Below are 12,709 nucleotides of genomic sequence, written 5' to 3' on the forward strand. Positions count from 1 at the left end.
TCCCTGTCCCTCTTGGCCAGCCCTGGACACCCCGAGAGCCTGCCGGGGCCGCCTGCCTGGGGGCTGGCCAATCCTCAAGAATGAAGTAACGATGAACCGTAAACCCACCACACTGACGCCCGAGTTGCCTGCATTCCGAGGGCCTGCTCCCTGTCGTGGGTGGGGCTGGGGTGGGATGGGGAATCAGGACAAAGGTCAACTGTAGTTTGTGTTTATTGCCCTGGAAACAAGGGCACCAGCCAGCCACCCCAGAAGCTGAAGTCTCAGCCTCCCCCCACTTCCCCTTCCTTTCATCCCGCCCCCTCCCCACTTCCCAGACAGCAGACACTGTCCTCTTCCACCTCCAGACGCCAGATGGCTCCCTCTCTTTGCCTTTGCCCCTCCAGACAATCTGGGCCCCTCCCCGTGCGGGTCAGAGGTTCTAAACCCCAGCCTCTGCCTGACCTGGCCCGACATCCCAGGTAACCCTCAGGAGCCATTTCTAATTTGTCTGGGCTCTGCCCTTCTTTCCCATGGTCATCTGCCTTCCTCCCTCCATACCCCCTCCCCACCTCCATCCTCCCATCCCTCCCCAATCCCTGCCCACCTCCATCCCCCCATCCCTCCCCACCTCCATCCCTTCCCACCTCCACCCCTCCATCTCTCCCCACCTCCACCCCTCCATCCCTCCCCACCTCCATCCCTCCATCCCTCCCCACCTCCATCCCCCATCCCTCCCCACCTCCATCCCTCCATCCCTCCCCACCTCCATCCCTCCATCCCTCCCCACCTCCATCCCCCATCCCTCCCCACCTCCATCCCTCCATCCCTCCCCACCTCCCTCCCTCCATCCCTCCCCACCTCCATCCCTCCATCCCTCCCCACCTCCATCCCCCATCCCTCCCCACCTCCATCCCTCCATCCCTCCCCACCTCCCTCCCTCCATCCCTCCCCACCTCCATCCCTCCATCCCTCCCCACCTCCATCCCCCATCCCTCCCCACCTCCCTCCCTCCATCCCTCCCCACCTCCCTCCCTCCATCCCTCCCCACCTCCCTCCCTCCATCCCTCCCCACCTCTCTCCCTCCATCCCTCCCCACCTCCATCCCTCCATCCCTCCCCACCTCCCTCCCTCCATCCCTCCCCACCTCCCTCCCCCATCCCTCCCCACCTCCATCCCTCCATCCCTCCCCACCTCCATCCCTCCATCCCTCCCCACCTCCATCCCCCATCCCTCCCCACCTCCATCCCTCCCCACCTCCACCCCTCCATCCCTCCCCACCTCCACCCCTCCATCCCTCCCCACCTCCACCCCTCCATCCCTCCCCACCTCCATCCCTCCATCCCTCCCCACCTCCATCCCTCCCCACCTCCCTTCCTCCATCCCTCCCCACCTCCCTTCCTCCATCCCTCCCCACCTCCATCCCTCCATCCCTCCCCACCTCCCTCCCTCCATCCCTCCCCACCTCCGTCCCTCCATCCCTTCCCACCTCCATCCCTCCCCAGCATCCCTGTTGAGGACAGGTGGCTGCCTGTCTTCTGCCCCCACCCCCAGGAGGCGCCTCCCGGCCCGGCCCCTGCCTTCCCACCAGCCCCCGCCGCTAGATGGCCTCCTCACTCTGCCTTCAGGCTCTGGGCTGCAGGTTTGGGAAATATGTGCAGACCCGGTTGGGGGGGGGGGCCTGAAAGCGGGGCTAGACAACTTGGTCCATCCTCCCCTGATCCCCCCGTTAGTTTTGCAATCCCCCATTTCCCTTTTCCCAGTGTGGTACCCGCTGGGCCCTGCAGCTGGCACTCTGGCCTCCCCATCGAAACCTCTGCCCACCATACTTGTCCAGGGCTCGCCCGGACTCCAGTCTCTGGGTTAGGGCTCTAATCTTACAACCCCTCCTCCCTGTATCCCTCACTTTGACTTCTCTTCCTAATAATACTTGTACTCATTCTCTTTCCATCCAATCATCCAGTTTCAATTTCTTTCTGATTTTGTTCCAGTTTTGGCAAATTGAGTCTCTGTTGCTACGGTTCTCCTAGTGATCGCCAGCCAGGCCCCCTCTGAATTTTGGAGGGAGGGGGCCCTTCAGCACTGCTCTCCTAACCCCATGTTCCTTGCTGACCCTGGACCTGGGGGAGGGGTCTCCGGCTTCCCGGAGGGGTCCAGGGAAGGCCCTGCTGTTCACAAGCGGAGCCCTCACCTGGGTGCACAGCAGCTGCTGGCCACCCTGCATGCATGTCCCCAAAGAGCTGCAGCAGTGGCGGTGGCAGTGGCAGGAGGAACTGGTGGGGAGGCCCCCGGCTCTGGCTGTGCTGGCACGAGGGGCCAGCGGGGCAGTGCCGTCCTCGCGGGCTGCTGCTTGCAGGGCAGCAATTAGCAGAGCAGAGCGGAGAGAGGACCCCCCGCCAGGGGTTGGGCAGGCTGCCGAGAGCTGCAGCAGGCCTGGGGGTAGGACCCAGGCGTCTTCCAGGCCTCAGGCACTCTCTGAAGCAGCAGCACAGGTGGCATCGAGGCCCCTTCTATCCTGAGGACCTACGATTCCCTCCCTTAATGGGAAGGGCCTGGTGGGCCCAAGCTGCTGCACGGCCGAGGGGCTGCGTGTATCTCCAGGGGCCAGAGCTGGGTTTGGAGCGGCCCGGCTCAGACTCAGCCCTGCCTCTGGGGGGTAGGCGCTGCGGACGAGGTGCACCCGTCCAGGGAGCTGCATCTGCCTGTGTCCTGTGCCCGCCGGGCTGGTAGAGCCCCTGGCTGGCTGTCACCGCAGCTCTGAAGGAGGGTAGCCGCGACCCTTCTTGGCAGGAAGCAGAGCGCTTACATCATCTGGGCAACTTCTGTGCAGACGTTTTCTTTTAAATAAAAAAGGGTTGCAGTGCTGACACGCAGAAACAGGCCATTTCTCTGCAGGAGCGGAGAGCGCGCAGAGGCTCCCCAGGCGGGGCTTCGGCCTTTGCCCTCAGCTGTCCAGGGAGCGTCCCCGGCATCGAGACTCCCGGGTCCCAGCCGCCGGGGCACCTTTGTGGCTCCAGGTCTGCCCTCCTCCGCCCTCTCCCTCTTGGCCAGTCACCCGACCGCTCCTGAGCCCTGTTGCACGGCGGCCATCAAGCCTGTGCTTCCACGTCAGCCTCGTCCAGCAGCCTCTGTACGGCGGCGGGAAACAGAGAGCCGGGGCTGGCCCTACTCCCCCGCTGCGAGCATCCCTCCCGGCCCCTTAGGTTCGTCCCTCGGACGCCTCGGCCCCTCCCTGGGGATGCACCTCTGGTTTGGGGTGGCTTCCCGGGGCCTTTTGGCTATGTCGGGCACCAGCCACGTGTGGAGTTGGGGAGGCCCTGGGGGTCCCATTTGGTCAGGCAGCTTCCAGAAGGTGCCTCCCCTCCCCCCACCCCCCTTCTTTGCTGTCGTGAAAGGGGGCGATGCCACATCCCTCTTAAGATGCACAACCAAGAGCAAGAAACACAGAGGCAGCGGGCGGAGGGGGCCAGGCAGGGGCAGCGGAGGGGCTCGGAAGCGGGGGCAGGCGTGTCAGGAGGTGGGATAGGGCGCAGAAGGGGAAACTGAGGTGTGGACACACATTGGGGCTTGACAACGTTAGCAAAAGCCGCTGGGACCTTAGCAGTTCGGCAGACCCCGGACCCAACATTTGGGGGGTGCTAACAAGAACCCCTGGGAGGGTGGCCGGTGGCTCTGGCTGGGGTGGGAGTTTCCCGGGGAGACAGATGCCACACCACAGGGCTCGGCCCTCTAGGGGCTGGGCAGGGAGGGGAAGGACGTTGTGGGTGAAGGAGGCGCCGTCCCCGGGGGGTCCCATGGCCCCTCACCTGGTGGAAGAGTACAGCACAGGGGCCTGGCTGATGGGGGTGCCCTCTTGTGTTTGCCAAGCATCTCACCCAGAGAGTGCCACTCGGTGAGAAGGGAAATCTCACCTGTGACTTTGGGTAATCGTATTTGCTTATTCAGTGTTTATTATACTTTTTCATTGTGGTTAGATAAAATTCAGTTAATCAATGCACACAACCCATTGCGCAGGAAACGAGGGAAACGAGGTACAGAGAGGTGAGATCTACTGTCCGGGCACTTGCAGAAGATGTGACAGAGGGTGGCCCTGCCCTAGAGGCAGGCTCAAGGTCTCTGCCAGGCTGGTGCCAGCACAGATGAGCAGCAGGTGACTGTGCCCAAGGCCCCTTAGCAGTGAGTGGTCAGCATGGACCAGACTGACCTCTGTCTCCAAGCTCCGGGTTCTGCACTCCTGAGTCCCAGGAGAGACACCCAGCAATGCTGTGTTTCCAGGCTGGCCGTGGGGCTGGCCCCTGAGCTGTGGGCAGAAACATTGGTTTCAGGTTAGGCATGCTCAAGGACATCGTTTCTATGAATCCTTAAATTATTTATTTATTTATTTTTAAACATCTTTATTGGAGTATAATTGCTTTACAATGTTGTGTTAGTTTCTGCTGTATAACAAAGTGAATCAGCTACACGTATACATACATCCCCATATCTCCTCCCTCTTGCGTCTCCCTTCCACCCTCCCTATCCCATCCCTCTAGGTGGTCACAAAGCACCGAGCTGATCTCCCTGTGCTATGCGGCTGCTTCCCACTAGCTATCTATTTTACACTTGGTAGTATATATAAGTCCAGGCCACTCTCTCACTTTGTCCCAGCTTGCCCTTCCCCCTCCCCGTGTCCTCAAGTCCATTCTCTACGTCTGCGTCTTTCCTTGAATTATTGATCTCTCAGATGACTGTGGAAAAGAACAGCGCAGCATGAGAGAAACCTTTAAACAAGAGCAGTCTTCCTGGGCTGGCCTCTCTGTGAGATGTCTCTGTTTTAGGACTTGGGACCTTCACCTGCAGGGGACCACGGCTGCTTCCGAATGACAGAGATTTTCAGACGCAGGACTTCCACAGCCCGCCTCACCTCCGGGTCCTCTGTTATTGTTACTCAACATTCTGTTCACCACGTGACAGCGTGTGGGTCTCCAGGGCCTTTGATCCGCCCCGTCGGGGAGGGAGCGGCCTCCAGCTTTTCGGGTTGTCTGTCGGCAGGATGGGGAGCAGAGGTGGTCCGACACACGACCCATCACTGTGGCAGGAAGCTGCGCCTTTCTTTCCTCTTTGCCAGAGCGCAGCTTTTGCTGGTTTCAGTTTTATTTTTCAAACAGATTATTGTGATACATAGATCCAGGCAGACAACACGATTCCCCACAGCTAAGTCAGCCTGGTCCTCCCGTGGCCTCGTAACCGCCAGGGTAGGGTCCCGTCATCTCGGGCGGGATGGAGCATTTGGAGGTCTCACCGACTGCCTTTTGCCTCTTGGTCTCTGAGTGTGTTTATTTTTGCACCATTCTGTGCTCTGTCCTGGTTGTCCTGATGTGGACTAATTCCCCAGGGCTGCTGGAACGAAGCGCCACAGACTGGGGCTTAAGACAACAGACATGCACTATTTCACAGGCTGGAGGCCAGAGGCCTGAGCTCCAGGGATTGGCAGGGCCATGTTTCCCCGACGGCGCCACGGAGGGGTGTCTCCCTCGCCTTTCTCTTAGCCTCTGGTGGTGCCGCAGTCCTTGGCATCTTACGGTTTGTCGATGCATCACTCCAGCCTCTGCCTCCATGGTCCCCTACCTGGCCGTCCCCTCCCTGTGTGCCTGTGGTCTCTCCTCCTCTTAGAAATACACCAGTCACTGGGCTGGGGCCCACCTTACACCAGTGTGGCTTCATCTTCACTAATTCCACCTGCAAAGACCCTAGTTCCCACTAAGGCCATACTTGCAGGTACCGGATTGGTGTTGAACAAGTCTTTTTGGCCCCAGCTGAACCCACCACAGATGGACTAAACATTAGCTTTTCAGTAAGAGGCCACGTTCTCTCCAGCCCCTGCAGGTAAACTCTTGGTCAGGACAAACAAGACCTGGGACCTTGTTTCCTCCTGGGCTGAAAGGAGGTGATTAGGATCTGAGAGCTGTGATTCGTGTTGCTGCAACTTGTCTCTTGTTTGTAGGGCAGAAGCCGCATCACAGACGGTGCTCTACCCGAGTCGACGGTATCACGCAAACTCCTCGTGTGCAGCACGTGTTTGCAGATCTCGCTGGAGCCCCCAGCAGCCCTGGGGGTGGGGTGGGCGAGGCGGGGGGCATGGTGCTTCTGTCACAGGTGAGGCGACAGAGGCCCCAGGGCTCCCTACCAAGAGCTGGCATCCGATCTGGGCATTTCCCCCCCTCCCCAGAGCTGCAGCCCACGGTTCTGGGGTCTTTAATCATAAATGTCTCTTTTGATTAACTTAGACGGGGCAGATTCCAGACTTGTTACTCTCCTGCATTTCTGTCCGCTGCATGTGGGTCACCCACGCCGTCCCCGCAGGACCCACGGTCAGTCCGTGACCCAGCCAGTGAACTTCTCCATCACTTTCGCTCTCTAGCTTGGCGTCCACCTTCGGGGCCAGCTGTGGCCTCTCGCCCTCCGTGGAGTCCTTCCATCTCCCCGCATCTCAACCTGTGGACCCCGGACGCCAGTGTGTCCCGCCCTTAGAGTCGAGCTGATGGCCTCTGTCACTGCTCACATGCATATTTAACTTTGGGGGTTGTTACTTGCCTTTCGTCATTAGGGTCGCTATTTGTATCCTCAACACGTTTGCTAATTTCCAGAAGAGCCTTCAGGGTGTGAGTCTTATTCATCTCTGTAAGTCCCGCAGCTTCGGCTCAGAAGATGCTCAATAAATATTTGTCAATTGACAGATGTTTCTTATTAATTAGCCAGTTAAACTGGTGACATGCTGTGAAATGCACTCTGGTGGATGCTGTTTAAAAAGAAACCCAACAAAACAAAGCAAGTAAACAAATAATAGCAAGAGAAATCTCAAATATCAAGTTCAGGCTCCAGGTACTTCCTTCCCGCTGGAGAGGGCTCTGGGGATCTCGATCTTCGTTTGCTGTGATCTCAGAGTTGGCCTCAGAGGGGCTGAGGGGTGGAGGTTCTCCTCCTATTCCAACATGGTGTCCTTTGAGCCCAGGGCTCTGACAGGAGCAGCCAGAGGGCCTGGGAGTGTGGCCCGAGTCCAGGCCATGTCTCTGCAGCCAGTAGGACTGAGCTGGGGCTGGACCATCTTTGACATCCACTATTTGTGCCTCTGAGTGTATTTCCCCATCTGTGAAATGGGGCAAATGCTTGGGTTGCACGGTTCGCTCAGTAAGTGGTGGTGCATGGCGCTGCCCAGCTGGTGCCTGCCTGACGTGGGCTCTGAGCTGAACAAAAGCGGTTTCGCGGTTAGACCGACGGACATAGCTGCTAGATCCTTGTTTCGCTCAGTTGGGTGTCAAGTAATTCAACTGTTTTCAACAGAGTGGGCCTACCCTGGGTCACTTCTTTAGTTTGATGAAAAGGACATTGGATCAAACTGAGTCAACTTAAATAATCTTGCTTCCTGTTGAGGCTCATTTTCCTTGCGCCGTGCGCCTCCATCACTCTTAAAAACCACCTCCGGGCGACTTTCCTGGCTGGTCCAGTGGTTAGGACTCCGCGCTTCCACTGCAGGGGGCCCGGGTTCTATCCCTGGTCGGGATAGAACCCAGAGTCACTTGTTCAGAGTCACTTGCCCAGTCACATTGCCCGGAGTCACTTGTTCAGCCTCTGGCTTGGCCCATCACGACTCTGTGAGGGCCAGTGGAGGGGGTCTCAGAGGGCCGTCCCGGGTAAGGGTGTGTTTTCAAAGGGGCTGTGACCCCCGCAGTGACACTCTGAGGCGGGGGCAGACCCCAGGGCATTGCCTCCCTCTGATAGATGAGGAAGCTGAGGTCTAGAGAGAGCGGGTGACATTGCCCAGAGTCACTTGTTCAGCCTCTGGCTTGGCCCATCACTCTTCCATTTCCCTGCCTTCAGCTCAGGTGTGGAGTGAGTTTGTGCTCAGTTGCTCTGGACTCTTTTAACCTTAAAGCTTGAGCGGCCAGAGTGTCTGGGGCCCGGGCCTTGCACCGCACTCTAAATCATTTCCTTTTCCATGTAAAGAGCCTTCTTTTGGCTTCTGCATTGACTCCTGCCCATGGGATCTGGGATGTTCCTACCAGCAGTCTATCCCCGGAGAAGGGAAACTCCTGATTGGCGTCTTCCCTTGAGAGCGCTCAACGCTGTTTGTTTCCAAGGAGGGGAAGGCGGAGATGGCCTGGGGGAGGTGATGGGGTGGGGAGGGAGGGAGGGAGAGAGGGAGGGAGGAATGCCAAGAGAAACCCAAAGGCATGAGATCAAGTCAAACCCAACACCGCTCCTCTCTGCCTTTTCAGTGTGAGGATGGCTCACCCCAAAGTACACAAACCAACAGGCTGAATCCCAGCTCTCTGTTTGAGCAGCCCCCAGACAAAGCCTGCCCTCTGGGGTCCTCCCTCCGGCCCCATCCCGCCATGGTAACCGCTGAATCCCCCGGGCCATGGGGGCAGGCCAAGTATGTGCCTGATTGTCCCGGATTCTCTTGTTTCCTCTCATCGGTGGATGGCGTTGGATGTTGTGTACGTGTGTTCTTTCTTACCCTGATGTATTTATGCCCTAATTTTGTGGTGCTTTGTTTGGGGGAGGGCGGAGAGGGTGGGAGGCAGTGGGGTGGCCGGGGACTCTTTTGTGTCAGATTGGCCAAGAATGTGCACCTTGGGCTCTTCAAGTGCCACCGCCCAAAGGCTGGGAGAGCCGTCCCTCTGCAGGACGCAGGTCTTGGTGCACTTGGAGGCACTTGTAAGATTTCGTGCCAATGAGATCACGTGGCATTTGGCTTCTGCTATTAAGGAAGAAGGAGGTATAAAGGCCACAGACACCTTAGGCAACAGTTCTATACAGGAGGCAGTAAAACGTGTAATTAGGCGAACCCGATAAGGCGCGGCGACTACTTTCAACTCTTCAGTCACATATCATTTCCCAGCAATTTACTGTGCGTTTCAGTGAGGTCTGTCTTTTTACAATTCCCTGTGAAAATAAAAGCCACGGCAGGAGCGTGGTTTGCTGTTAAACACCACTGACTCACATCTCAGAGTGTTACGACAGGCATGGCGTACTTTCATCTGACGGAAGGGGACGGGCAAGTATGAGATCTTTCAAGGACAGGCCTGGAAAGCCCAGTGGTGGCCTCAACATTCTGTTAATTTCCAGGTTACAGACCCATATCTGGAGGAATCCTCGTGTCTTAACGGTCCCTGTTCCCATTTAGTGTCAGGTAGCTCAGTCCCTTTAACAATTATGCAGTTTTGCCCAAATCTGCTGCGATAGGACAACTAATCCATCGGTCACCTTTCTTTGTGGAAATAATCAATTCTCATCAGTAATTGCTTTTGGGCAATAGTTCAATTCTGCTGTCATCGTTTGGCTCACAGCATCATAACATCATCTGGGTAGCTCTAAGGGCAATAATACATGTTCAAGGCCAGAGAGTATTTATTCCTGTGCTTAACTATTAGGTTAATATGCAGTGCATGTTTCCACGTCTTATCCTCTAGCCCCACCGTGCAGAAAAGACATGTGCGTAGGAGTCCGTGTCTTCAGAATGTCAAACATCTTAGCCTCTGGAATAGATCATCTTTCTTTTCTTAGTTTTCAGAGAGAGAGATTTAGCGCCAGGTAGACACAACCTGGGATTAGTGAAGTGGTTTTTCTGGGGAAGGATTTATAAGGTCTTAGAATCAGCATAAGAGGAAGGATTGAGTGAAAAGAACTGGCTTTAGGTCAGAGGTACACCAAGAATCTTCTGCAAAGAGATACCTGGACCCGTAGCTACATGGCTGAGTCATGCTGGAAGGAAGGAAGCCAGTGCCAGCAGGTGTGGCTGTGAGCGGTGACTTGAGGACCACGGTCCCCCATGCCCCACCGCCTCTTTCGCCTCCATATTCTCCCAGAACGGGGCCCTTCTCCCTTCCCTGGTCTAGGTAAGCCTTACTAATAAGTTTGGGCTGTTAGATCACTGAACTACGGGATTTTCTGTTGTCTAACTTGGCTTTATAATTTCTCCAGCTGGAGGTTTAAATACCTAGTATGTCGTATTTACTCAATAATACATTCCTTAAGAAGTGGAATTAAAATGAGGCCTATCTGTTCCCGACTATCCTCTTAGGTCGTGGGTCAGGGCGGAACTCGTAAGGAATAATGGACAGCTGGTGCCATCAGAGCAGAGTGGGTTTAAACCAGGTGTGACTGCCACATACTCCTTAGGGGCTTTGAAAATTGTGACCATTTTCTTTTTTCTCTCTCTCTTAAGCTAGGCTTTGTAGGAAAAAAACCACGAATTTGCTCCTGGTACAAAGGTTTCTAAGATATTTGTTATGAAGAAATAAAAATCCTATTAAAATATTTATAAATCTAAACAACCTCAGAAGCCACACACACAATTAGGCCTTTCAGCCTTCTATTCTGAAAGCCAGATAAATCATCATTCAGAGAGCAAAGATGAAAAATCAAAACACACGGAGTGCTCAGACGGCCGCCACAAAAGAAGGCACGGAATGTGGTCTAGAAAATTATCCTTGTCTCTTAGCCATGCTCAATCCACAGACATCCCAGGAAACCTTTGAGTTTCTGACTCATCAAAAAAAAGGAAAAGAAAAAAAAAAAGCTCATGTGATGTCATCTCCGGAGTTGCTCAGTCTATAGGCGACTGAGGCTTATCTGACTCAAGTGCCTTGTTCCCGTCAAAGGCGGAAGAGTTCCAAAGCCAGAACTGGAGCGCACACCTTGCACCCTCCGCTCAGAACTCTGCTTTCACGTTGGTCTTGTTCCGCAGATTCAGAGTCCGGTCTGTGAACCAGCCCTGGAGTTCGAGACCACACATGCCCTTAAACTGTGGTGCTGGTGACACCGAGGAAAGCTTGCTCACTGGTTTATCTTCTACCATGTATCCACACATCTGCTTATTCATTTCACGGACATGCACTTGACTCCTATGATGGGCTAAGACATGCTAGGATGTCCTTTGGTACGAACGCGAGCGCCAACCCCCGGCCTCACAGCCTTCAATCCGGGGAAGAGATGTGATGGCAGAAATCTCTAAAGGCAATGGGTTCCGTCACAGAGCCAAGGACAAGCGTTGAGACCCCGGGAGAGGAAGCCGTGGAGTTTCACTCTTGCTTCTGTGCCCCAGGGCTTAGCATTAGCTTCTCCGCTGGGGGACCACGCACCACGCGGGTGGTGTACATTCGGAGCCCACATCCGCCTGTGGCCTGGCTGGGATCTCCAGTCTCTCCCAGGGAGGGTTTGTCTCCTGACCCCGAATCCTGGGTAGAGCTGTGTTTCTTTGTTGCTTCTTGGAGTGGATGGGTAGCGTTCCCCAGCTGCCTTTCAGCTTCTTCACGACAAGAGAAGCCCTTCCACGGGTCAGTGCCAAGGGCGGCTCTCCGATCTATCACTGCGGCTGCTGAAACTCAGCTCCCAGGGTCCGCAGCGGGTCTGACCAACCCTGGGCCTGTTGCAACATCACTTCACAAGAGTCAGGATCCCACATTTTTCTTTAGAGTCCCCTGAGGCGTTCTCTTTATTCCCTTTCCAGGTATGTTTCGGCCCTTGGAAAAATGTTACTCAGTACCTGGTGTGTTTGTAGCAGGTCCTGTGGCCCCAGGTTGGCGCAATCCGTGGTATTGTCACAACCCTGCTGAGCTCCTTGCCAGGCAGCTCTCCATTTGGTGGCAGCTCCTAGCAGCCCCCGAAGGGCCGGCCTCCAGCTTTCCTTGCTCACCGCCCCGCCCCTCCCCCTCCCCCCCCCCCCCCCCGTTGGGTGTGCAGGGTGCAGGCTCTCTGATCCCCAGCCTGGGTGGGATGCTCGTCCTGGGGAACCCTTTGATCGACAGCCCCACTGGGTGAGTGCGGGGCAGAAGAGGGACTTTACAGCTGGAGGAGGGGACGGCGACGGGCGACAGCATCTCCCTCGTTTATGCACTACTGAGGCTGCTTAGATTCACCAGGGCGGGTGTCCCCTGGAGGTCCTGAGCTTGTGAAGCACACACTGTGCCAGGTGACTGGAAGGTGCTGACCTCGGCTGCCGAGTGCCACCCCTCCTCCAGGTGAGAAGGGACCCACGCTGCATCCCTGCCTGGCGTGCCGCCGTCTGATGTCGCCGCCCCCTGACGCAGTCGCCCCGGCAGTGCTGGAGGTGCAAGAGCGAGTCCTCCGGGCCTCCGCCCTCCCCCGACGACCTGGGTGGGGCATCGAGCAGCCGGAGGCTGTACGGGGGCCTCAGGAGGGGTCGGCAGCAGCGCTCCCCTCCTGGACGCTCAGCATGTGGACGGACTGACTCACAGCATGACGGCCAGAAACGCCGCCCCGAGAGGTGCCGGGGCGTGATTAGGGCTCGGCCCAGCCCCGCCCCCAGCGCAGCCCTCGCCGCCCGGCTGGCACAGAGCCCTGGTCTCTCGTTCCCCCGGAGGGGGAGGGGATGGCCCGCAGAGAGGGAGGGCGGCCGTGTCTGGGGATGGGAACCCCTCGCGTGGCCTCTGGCGCCCGCTTCCGGGGTAGCTGTCCATGGTTCTGTAGCCCAGGCTTCTCTGCCGGCTCCCCGCGTGCTGCTGTGAATGGGTCTCTGCTGAAGATAAGTCGAGGGGGTCCTCAGAGGGGGGCCGTGTTCATCACACAAAGCTGCGAATTCCGTGGGACCTAGATCTGGAGCTGAGTCAGAGGGGAGGGCCCGAGAGAGCCGGGGACTAGAGGCGGGGGCCGAGCTGGCGACCCCGGGGCCTCTGAGCCGGGGGGGCCAGGGTCTCCGCTGCTCCTGGATCTTGCTTGGGGCCTGTGG

The sequence above is a fragment of the Balaenoptera borealis genome, assembly GCF_965194805.1.
Source record: "Balaenoptera borealis genome assembly, chromosome: 7".
NCBI lineage: Eukaryota > Metazoa > Chordata > Mammalia > Artiodactyla > Balaenopteridae > Balaenoptera > Balaenoptera borealis.